Below are 9,672 nucleotides of genomic sequence, written 5' to 3' on the forward strand. Positions count from 1 at the left end.
TCTCCACCAATGTCCTCTTCCTTCCCTAAATATTCTCCTCTTCATTTTGCTTGGCCTTGCACCCAAGCATGCAAGACAGAGAATCCTAGAGGACCAAAATTCTAGAGTGGCTGTTTGCAAGGGGGAGGGGATTACAGTAACTGCCACACTGTATATACTTCTGTGCAAAGAAAAAGTTACAGTATTCAGAATGTCTCTCACATATAAAAGAGCTGGATGGCAGGATACCTGTGTGGCTCAAGGAACCAGAGGTAGCAAATTATGGGCAAAAGAATTGCAGCCAAAGGCTGGAAGAGGAAAGGTCTGCAACCAGCTCTGTCTCCTAGCTCTCTGCTATTTGCTTCCAACGGGCAGAGTCTATTTTGTGAAGCATCAAGCACTGAAAAGAAGACTCCTCCTGCTGGAAGTTGACAGCAAGTAACATCCACGAGGGTAAGAATGCAAGATCAAGGCTTGTCCTAGAAACAATGCACATAATGGGAAAAAAAAAAAAAAAGAAAGCAGAAGAGAAATGTAAGTCCAACCTGGCCCAGCGTAGCGCAGCCCAAGGAAGGTAGGAGTCAAGGAGAAGAAGCTAAAAGAGAAGAGCCATGGACCACAACATTCTCCACAAGGTACACTCAACAAACTTCACCCTACTCTTTAACCAAGTTACAAAAAGAGCCTCTGAATCCCTACTTTTGCTCCTTAAAAGCTGCTATACGTTCACGAATTAGGCAGGTATGATTTCAGAACAACTGTAATAGTTCAAAGTAGATGGCTCTTTCGTTCTTAAAGATATTAATTAAATAGATATATATATAGCTCTAAGTATATGATACATAAAATATAATACTCTGTAGAATACAAGTTAACTGTTAGTTAATTATATTAATGAACATCTGTAAGAAATGTTGCAATGTTTTCCCTAATGTAAGAGCCTGGGGGAAGTAAATCTCTCTTCTAGGATTTTCTCCCCAGAGCTCAGAAATTTAGGCGTTGTTTTAGCTCTCCTACACTCTCTCCACCCAACCCCACCTTCCTGTTGGGGATCGGACCTCCCTATTGGCTATCTCATACCTTTCAACTGCCTGCTTTGTGACATCATTCTCCTACCAAACCTACTACCACTTGGTAGAGACTTGGGGTTTCCGTGGAGTTGTCTATAAATAAATTTGGATCATCACAAGTGACCAGTGACCAGTAACCAGTGACCATTTTACTGGACACATGCTCCGTTCAGCTGCAGCCACTCAGACATCCTCTGGTGTTGTCTCCTCATCCGTTGTATCTGCAGTTGACGTTTTCTCTTCTTCTCTGACCATGTCAGGTAAGGAAAGAAACTTTATAAAGTTTTTCATTAGATTTATTTTGCCCCTAAATTTAGTAGTAGATTCTAAATAGCATGGAATAATGAGGGAAAGTATTGAACTAGAAATCTGGAGACCTAATTTCACTTTTGACTTTGGCATTTACTATCTGTGTGACTTTGGACAAATCATTGACTGTCTCACAAAGCCTAATTTTGTCGTTATCTGTGAGGTTAGGATACTACACTGGTTGATCATTCTGATCCCTTTCTTTTTAATATTGAGCCTTAAAGGGTACCCATGTAGAAAATGAAATCAGAGACTTCTCAAGCATGTTTTAACATAAACACAGAAAAGCCAGGTGACATAGAAAACTAGCAATATATACCAAGATGTTTCATCTCTAATTGTCTCCCTCCACTAATAATTCGACTAGTTGAAAAGATAATATAGGGAGAGAGGATGGAGAGTACTGGTCTAGAGGGAGGAACAGAGTCAAACGTAAGGAACTTTAGGATTATTTTCATCAGCACAGGCCAACAGGAACCAAGAGATAGGAAAAAATATAAGAATGAAGAGGGAAAGCATAGAGGAGCTCACAAGAAAAACGTAGTTTGCAATGGAATGTTGATGGGAACCAAAGATTTTAAATTAAAGCAGAAACAGCATAGAGGGAATTCTGCTCAGAGCAGGGCAAAACAAAGTTCATTGTGGCAAATCCTTATTTTAACAGACTAAGAAGGAAAGTAAGGACAGAACAGGGTATCACCAGGAACAGCAGCTTATCAGAAAAGTCATACTCAATTGTTTTTCTTTTATTGCCTCTCTGAATAGAGATGGCACTTGACAGTTTTGAATGTAAACATTTTAGAAATATGTTCTAGAAATGATGCTTCCTATATACAAGAAACCAAAGTGGTTATCTAGGGGCCTGCATTTCAATGTTTTATTCTTTCTAAATTTTGAGCTATGTAGACTTTTACCAATTAAAAATTGTAAATGATATCTTCTAAATTGAATCAGAAGGACTATTTCCTTTGTGTGATATGTAGGTTCTAAGGCAAGGTTGCTTTTCATCTTTACAGTTCTTTCCCTCCTAACACAGAGAGCACATTGATCAACAGCCACTGTTCGTTTTTACATCTTAGCTACCTAAGAAGGAAAAGAAAAAGTCAAGCCCCACATCTCTAATACCACATTGCGGGAATTCCCTGGCGGTCCAGTGGTTAGGACTCGGTGCTTTCACTGCCAGGGCCAAGCGACGCGGCAAAAAAAGAGAAAAAATTTCCCCATTTATCTAAAACAATATTGTGGAGTCGTCTGGATTTTCTTACATTTGAAAATCTTTTTAAATTGGATTCTAATGATGATGGTTCTTTTAGGTTTTGGGATGTCATCTTCTTACATATTGAAGATGATTATATTCTAAGTTCTAGGATAAATATGTAAACCTTCTTCATACTTTTTAAGCTTCTTTTCTGCTTATTATATGTTTCTATTCTTTGAAATATATATTTCTAGCAGGCTGAACACCTGTTACTTGCTGGGTAAAAATGTGTAAGAGCAGAATAATGAAAGTTTTTACACTTATTATTTTGCTGTCTGCTTTGTACCAGTTTTCATTGAAATACTTGTCTATATATATGTGGCTACCTATACATTTACATTTATTGCATTTTGTTCCTTGTTATGCATTATTACTGATGTATCTTCTCTGTCTGTATGTATTTGCTAGGAATTCATTCAAAATCACCTTCTATCGTGTGTTTTGATTAATACTATTCGTGAAAATGGAGTGGGCAAAATTCACTTTCATAATATTGCCTGTATGGTACAGAATGTCATTTGTTAATAAATTCATTATGCTTTGATACTTGCCACATACCCCAGTTTTCATTAATAACTATGTATTTCTTTTTCGTTATGTAATATGTCTTTCATGATTTTTCTTTGTCTTTCTAGAACTTATTGTATCTTCCTCCATATAAATCATATGCAATATATCAGTTTATTCATGTATTAATTATTACTGCTATTATTATTGGTGGTGGTGTTATAACCACTTTACAGAGGAGCAATCTGAAATAATCAGATAACTTTTTTCTTTCCAAAAGCAATTAAGAAAATCACTTTCGGGTAATCATTTTGAGGCTTGAAGAGGGTAAAAATGACTCTTCAAATTTACCAGTTGGACTCAGCTATATGTGAACTCTAGGTAATAGCGTGGGAACTGCACAAGCAAAGTGAGACACTGAAGATCACAATGGTAATTAATAGCCGTACTGTTTTCTAACAACCAAAAAATATGCCTATATTATAAGTTCTATTTCTCCTGCTTTCTGGCAGTATCATGCTCAGAGTAGCGTCCTGGCAAGGAAGTCAGGATACTTAGGTTCTGAAACCTGGTAAGGAAACTAACATAATGAGAGAACTTGAACAAGTCAACCTGACCTCTCTGAGCCTCAGTTTCCTTCGTCATGAAATGAGACTGTGAAGATGGAAGTTCTCTAAGACCTCCTAGTTCTAAAATGCTTCCAGTCTAGGAAACAGCATAGAAGTAAATACTAGTGCAGGCTGAAGGGAAAGATAGGGGAGGGAGAAGGTTGCTTCCATCCTAGAGAACAATATCTGAACCATACCACTCGGGTCTTCTGCCCATCTGTGCCCAAGATGGGAGCACAGGCAGTTAATACAAAAGAGTGTAAAACTGCTTAGTCCTTACAACCATCATAACTGTCTGATTTTTGGTTTCTCAGTAAGTATTGACATTAAAGGTGTCCTGATAGCAAGAAGCTTAAGATAATGCTGTTCCTCAAACATAGTGAGAATTTATTAATCTCCCTAATTTTTCATCACCCTCTTGTTCTTACAGAAAATTGCCAAAGTCCATCTGTACTTGGAACTCTGAATTCTCTGCAGCACTCTCTTCCTGTGGTGAGCAATGCAGCTTCCCTAACGGGAAGTGTCTGCAACTTCTCCAGAGTCTCTGCTCCTGCCGTCAGCTTGGCATCAGCTACTGGTACCTCTTTCCAGACACACATGGGTAGTGCCAACCTTCACCAACATTCTAGCACAACTATGTTATCAGGAGTTACTGACCAGAGCCAGATCTCCACTTCAGTTGCTTCTTATCCAGGTGTTTTTGAGTGGGGCATCACAGAAAGCACTGAAAAGAATTCTTCTTCACTCGGAGACTTTACTCTGGCACTCACTGACCAGCACACAGCTGCTTCCTCCATGTTTATGGCAGCCCAGTATGATAAAACTGCAGACACCAATAACATGGTCCCTCTATATCCATCACTTTCTGCCAGACTTGCTCAGGGAACACCATCTCAGATTCCAAATCAGGGACATAGCCTGTCACTTCCCTACCAGGAAGGAAGCCATGGATATTACTATAACCAAGGCACATTGGGGTCTTTACTGTATGGAGAACTTGGCTCCTGCCTGCAATCCTATGGCTCTGTGTCATACACAGGCAGTAGGTAGGGCCTCTGTGCAACCAGAAATGGTAATGATACTAAAGGAGATTCAGCCCACAAATATCTTACCACCAGATTCCACCTCTGGAATCTACTACACTGTGTCTGCTCAACGCATCACAGAAACAAGTTTTCAAGGTGAGTACAAACAGCAAGAAAGTTGAACAATGAGGTCAGCATTCAAAAATGGGGTCAAATCTACAGCTGGGAAGTGGTGTATAGACAGGTAGAATTTAGATCCTGAGCCTTTAATAACCACTACCTTCGCTCAGTGCTCTCTGTTTTTAGGCTCTACATAAGAACACGTAGGGCTTCCCTGGTGGCGCAGTGGTTAAGAATCCACCTGCCAATGCACGGGACATGGGTTCAAGCCCTGGTCTGAGAAGATCCTACATGCCTTGGAGCAACTAAGCTCATGTCCCTCAACTACTGAGCCTGCATTCTAGAGCCCGTGAGTCACAACTAGTGAAGCCCACGCACCTAGAGCCCATGCTCTGCAACAAGAGAAGCCACCGCAATGAGTAGCCTGCACACAGCAACCAAGAGTAGCCCCCGCTAGCCGCAACTAGACAAAGCCCATGCAGAACAATGAAGACCCAGTGCAGCCATAAAAATACATACATAAAATAAATACGTTCAAAAAATAAATAAATGAAAATAAATTGAAAAAAAAGAACACCTAATGCAGGTGGGAAGGTGGGAGGGACACTGTAAAGGTCATCTATGCTACATGTACAAGAATCCTGAGAGCATACCAATAGGTACCACATTTTTCACTGCTGTAGCCGATCATTCCCCCTATACTACCACACTGTATCACTCCCTTCCCTGATGTACTGCTAGAGTCTCTTTGGAAGGTGTTTCAGAACTCTTGTTATGATAGTGCCAGTTTAACTGTCCTCACTTCCTTAATTTATTCCAGGATTTAACACCTTAGGGTCTGAGATCCTGTCCAGAGCAAGCAGGCTAAGACTCTGTCTTTGTTTATCTATTTCATCAGGAAGGGCTCTACTCCCTCTCCTAGTTCATGGTGTGAAGTGTTCTTAGCCTCTCAGGAAAGTGGGGAGAATTGAACGGACTCTATATGAGAATTCTAGGCCTATAAAACTTTTCATTTTTGAAAAATAAGACTCATTTTTTATTTCACTTATAACAATCCTGTGAAATACAAAGAAAACCAAGAATCAGTGACATGAAATGATCACCAGTAAGAATTACAACAGTAACCACTTATCTCGTAGCATAGGATACTGCCCATGATCCTTAAGAAGAGTTAGTAGAAATGCCTTTCCCATCTTGCCCCTAAACATGAACACAGCAATAATGTACTTTTCAAGGCACATGATTGCTGTGTTGGTGTTTAGGAGGAGCCTCTTACTTATCATGGACTGACTTTTACCTTGATTGCTTCTTAGGGATGGAGACTTCCCTGGTGATGAAAAACTCCCTGGGATTGCAACCTCCAAGCCAGACATCTGTGTGACACAACCTCAAGGACTCCCCAAGTCCTGCAGGAGCAGAAATATTCAGGTACTTGAGAGTAAACCACCACCTGAACTTGGGGACATTTCAGGGACATCTCCAGTCCAGAGTGCCAGTAGTCTCCTGGTCTTGCCTGGAGCTCCAAGCCAGGGACAAATAGAGAGTAAGAACTTGGAGGATATGAAAGCCAAGTTTTCAAAGCCTCTGGATGCCTACCAGATCCCAAGAGAAAACCAAGAGCCTCCACTACTCCCTTCAGAAATCCCTGATATTCACCAGCTCCCGGGCTGCACTGACCCCGTCAGCCAAGAGGAGCAGCCTGGTGCTGAAAATGCTCATCTGGGAAAGAACAGCCTGAGTCTTGAGGACCTAGGGACACTTGAAAATGGGATGGAATTTAGCAGTGATTTTGTAGACATTACTACACTGGTGGAGGATAGTCACCTTCCCCAGCTCTTTAATTCTTTGAAAGATCTTCATCAATCCAAAGATCCCAACATGATCAAAGCCAAAGACACCAGAGCCATTAAGGTGAATCAGGTGCAGGAAAAGCCAAGTGTCATAAAGGTTCCCTCTGATCAACCCAGGAAGAACAAACATAAAGCCTCTGAGCCTATCAGTGGTGCTCCCAAGGCCAAAATCCAGCCCAAGAATCCAGAGTGCCTGTTAGGGGGAGAAGTGGTTCTATGCAATGCTGCAGTCAGTGACAGGGCTCCTGTGAACACGGCCAAGCATTCTAAAGGCCAACCTCACAAAGCTCCATCCAGAAAAATCAGCAAAACTAAGAGCCATGGGCAGGAAAAGACCAGAAGGACCAGAGGAAGAAAGAAGGCTGAAGAGAAGAAGCAGTCAGAGAACAAAGTCAAGGCAGAAGAGAAGCCAACAATTCCCCAGATGAAGCGAAAGGAACACCAAACTGAGCTTATCCAAGAGAGCTTTAAAAAGCCTCGAACCTCCCTAGGCATGCGCATGCTGGAGTCTGTGAAGGTTTTTCATGCACTGGGGAGAAGAATGATAAGAAAACTGGGCTCTCTTCCTGTCGGGTCTTGGAAAATTCAAGCAACCCTAAAGACCGCCAGCCACCCCCACCTATCCAGCCATGATGGCATACCCCACGTGAGGGTAAGAGTCCTGAGAAAACTCAAGTCGAAGCCCAGAAACCAGGCAGGAGTGCTGAAAACGAGTGTCCATCCATCTCCATCCCAGTATGAGCTGCCTCCTCCTGGGAAGGTCAACTTGACACCTCTGCCTTTTTCGGCCTGGGAGGAGCCTCAAGCTCGACCTGCTCCACAGAGGCCACAGTCTCTGGCCTCACATCAGCCTGCTGTGGCTGACCGTGCCCAGCCTGCTTCTACTAACTCAGCTCAAAGTGCTGCAGTCAGTTCATCGCAGCCAGCTCCTGGCTCTTTGCAAGGTCCTGCCAAACCAGCTCAGCCAACTGTGACCAACCCAACCCAACCGGGTTTAACCGACCATACCCAGCCTAGTGTCCCTCAGTCTGCTGCTCCTAGACCTGCACCCTACAAAACTTCATCTTGCACTTCTCTCCAGTGGGAGCCTGTTCCCCCTGCTGTGACTAAGCGCCAGTCCCCACCCAAGCTCCAAACCCCATTTCTACTCCATGACTTCAGCAAGCAATGTATTCCATGGAGGGAACCCAATGTTCCTGAGCCAGTAATGTCAAAGCCCGTAGGAATAAGAGCAGAGGCCATAGCAAGAGGCCATGAAGAGGCCGGTCAAAAACAATGTGAGAGTGCCGCCAAATACACCTCTTTGGGGAAACTGCAATTTTTCATTGAGAGGAAAAAAGAAATGGAAATTGCTGACTACTACGGATATGTAAAGTAAGAGCTGCTAGGATTGTTGGTGCCACCTTGGTTACCAGCTCTTCTTCCATATATAGATAAGATAGGTATAAATTTCTCTATTTATTTTCATATATTTTAAAACAATAAATCTGAATAAATAAATGTAATGGAATTAATAGATGAGTAATAAAACTTTTGAATTTTGAGATGCTGCTATCTGTGGCATCTTTTATTTTGATGGGGTTGGAATCAAAGTCTGCATGAGAAAGGAAGGACTGAAAGTCGGATGGGAGAATGAAGGAAAGGGGAGGAAAGGGGTAAAAACTGAGGAAAGTGGTAGGAACTTGGCCCAGGGCTAGGAAGGCTAAAAGAGATTTATGGATTTATGAAAGGAAGCAGGACTGAGGATGAAATGACAGAAGTAAAAAGCAGGGTCAGAGGTCAGGGTTGAAAGAACAAAATTTTAGTGCAGTTGAAGATGACGGAAGGTGAGTCTAGGTTTACTAGGAGAAATAGACAAAAGTCTCTTGGGGAGGTTGGGCCTTAAGTCGCACAACCACCACATAGGTATTTAAGAAAACAAGAGGTTCAGGACACATCTCTGAAAGGTTTGAGTTGCCTTATGCAGGTGTGATTATAGTGGAGGAATAGGGAAATCTACCAGAGATGTGGCTAGGCCTCAGAATTATCGTAGGGGCAGCTGACGACAGAGGCAGAGCCAAGGGAACTGCTGCCTCAGGAGGCCCATGAATAGGGCCTGGTATGTAAATCACCATGTACTCAACACCTAAGCACCAGGGCAGCTAATGCACTATTCACTTAATCCTGGCAACGAGAGGCAAGGCCAGTATTCCTGTGCCACTTCACTTAGAGATGTACAGCACAGGGCTGAGGTCACATCGCATGTGAGGTACAAGGCCTCAATCTGAGGCCCAAATGCCTCCGAAGTCCTCAGTATTTGCAATGACCATAGGCAGCCAACTTGGCTTTCAGAGCACAGCATCCTGAGGTTACTGGTGGACGAGATCAGACTTCTGGACAGGCCTAAATACTAACTTGAGGGGCTTCCTTCATTGACCAGGGGGCGTGCCGCCTTCTGTCAACATCACCGTCAACTGAAATGCACGAGAAAAATCTGATGGAAGCGTCCACTCTCATGGGTGAGAGCGGTGGGGGCATGGGCACTGGGCAGCTGCTCCAACAGCCACAGGACGCCGGCACCCAGTGGTTCAGGGCCTCCCTGTGAGGCCTCGTGGGGCAGCTTGAGGCAGTGAGAATGGGAGAGAGCGGCAGGGGGTGGGCGTGAAAAGGAATGCAGTGGGGCGAATGGATAGATGGAGACAGTGGATCGTGGGCAGTGACCATAGGAAAACTGGCAATTTTCATTTTCAAAATTATTTTTTGGAGATGTTATTCACATGCCATAAAATTCACCCTCTGCTTCTCTTGTGTGTCTTGCCTAGAGAAGATCCTTTAGCATTTGTTTTAAAGCTGGTTTTGTGGTGTTGAACTCTCTTGGCTTTTGCTTGTCTGTAAAGGTGTTAATTTCTCCATCAAATCTGAATGAGATCCTTGCTGGGTAGAGTAATCTTGGTTGTAGGTTTTTCT

The 9,672-nt window shown here is 42.8% G+C and overlaps 1 pseudogene across 1 annotated transcript; it reads left to right on the forward strand.

The window, feature by feature from the left end:
• The first annotated feature begins 1,209 nt into the window (after nt 1–1,209).
• LOC309815532 (uncharacterized protein C2orf78-like) lies at nt 1,210–9,310 on the forward strand (annotated as a pseudogene). Its single transcript has 4 exons — nt 1,210–1,309; nt 4,162–4,912; nt 6,190–8,095; nt 9,146–9,310. The product of its transcript is annotated as an uncharacterized protein C2orf78-like (transcript).
• Nucleotides 9,311–9,672: the final 362 nt, after the last annotated feature.

The sequence above is a fragment of the Mesoplodon mirus genome (assembly GCF_964341445.2).
Source record: "Mesoplodon mirus genome assembly, chromosome: 14".
Classification (NCBI taxonomy): domain Eukaryota; kingdom Metazoa; phylum Chordata; class Mammalia; order Artiodactyla; family Ziphiidae; genus Mesoplodon; species Mesoplodon mirus.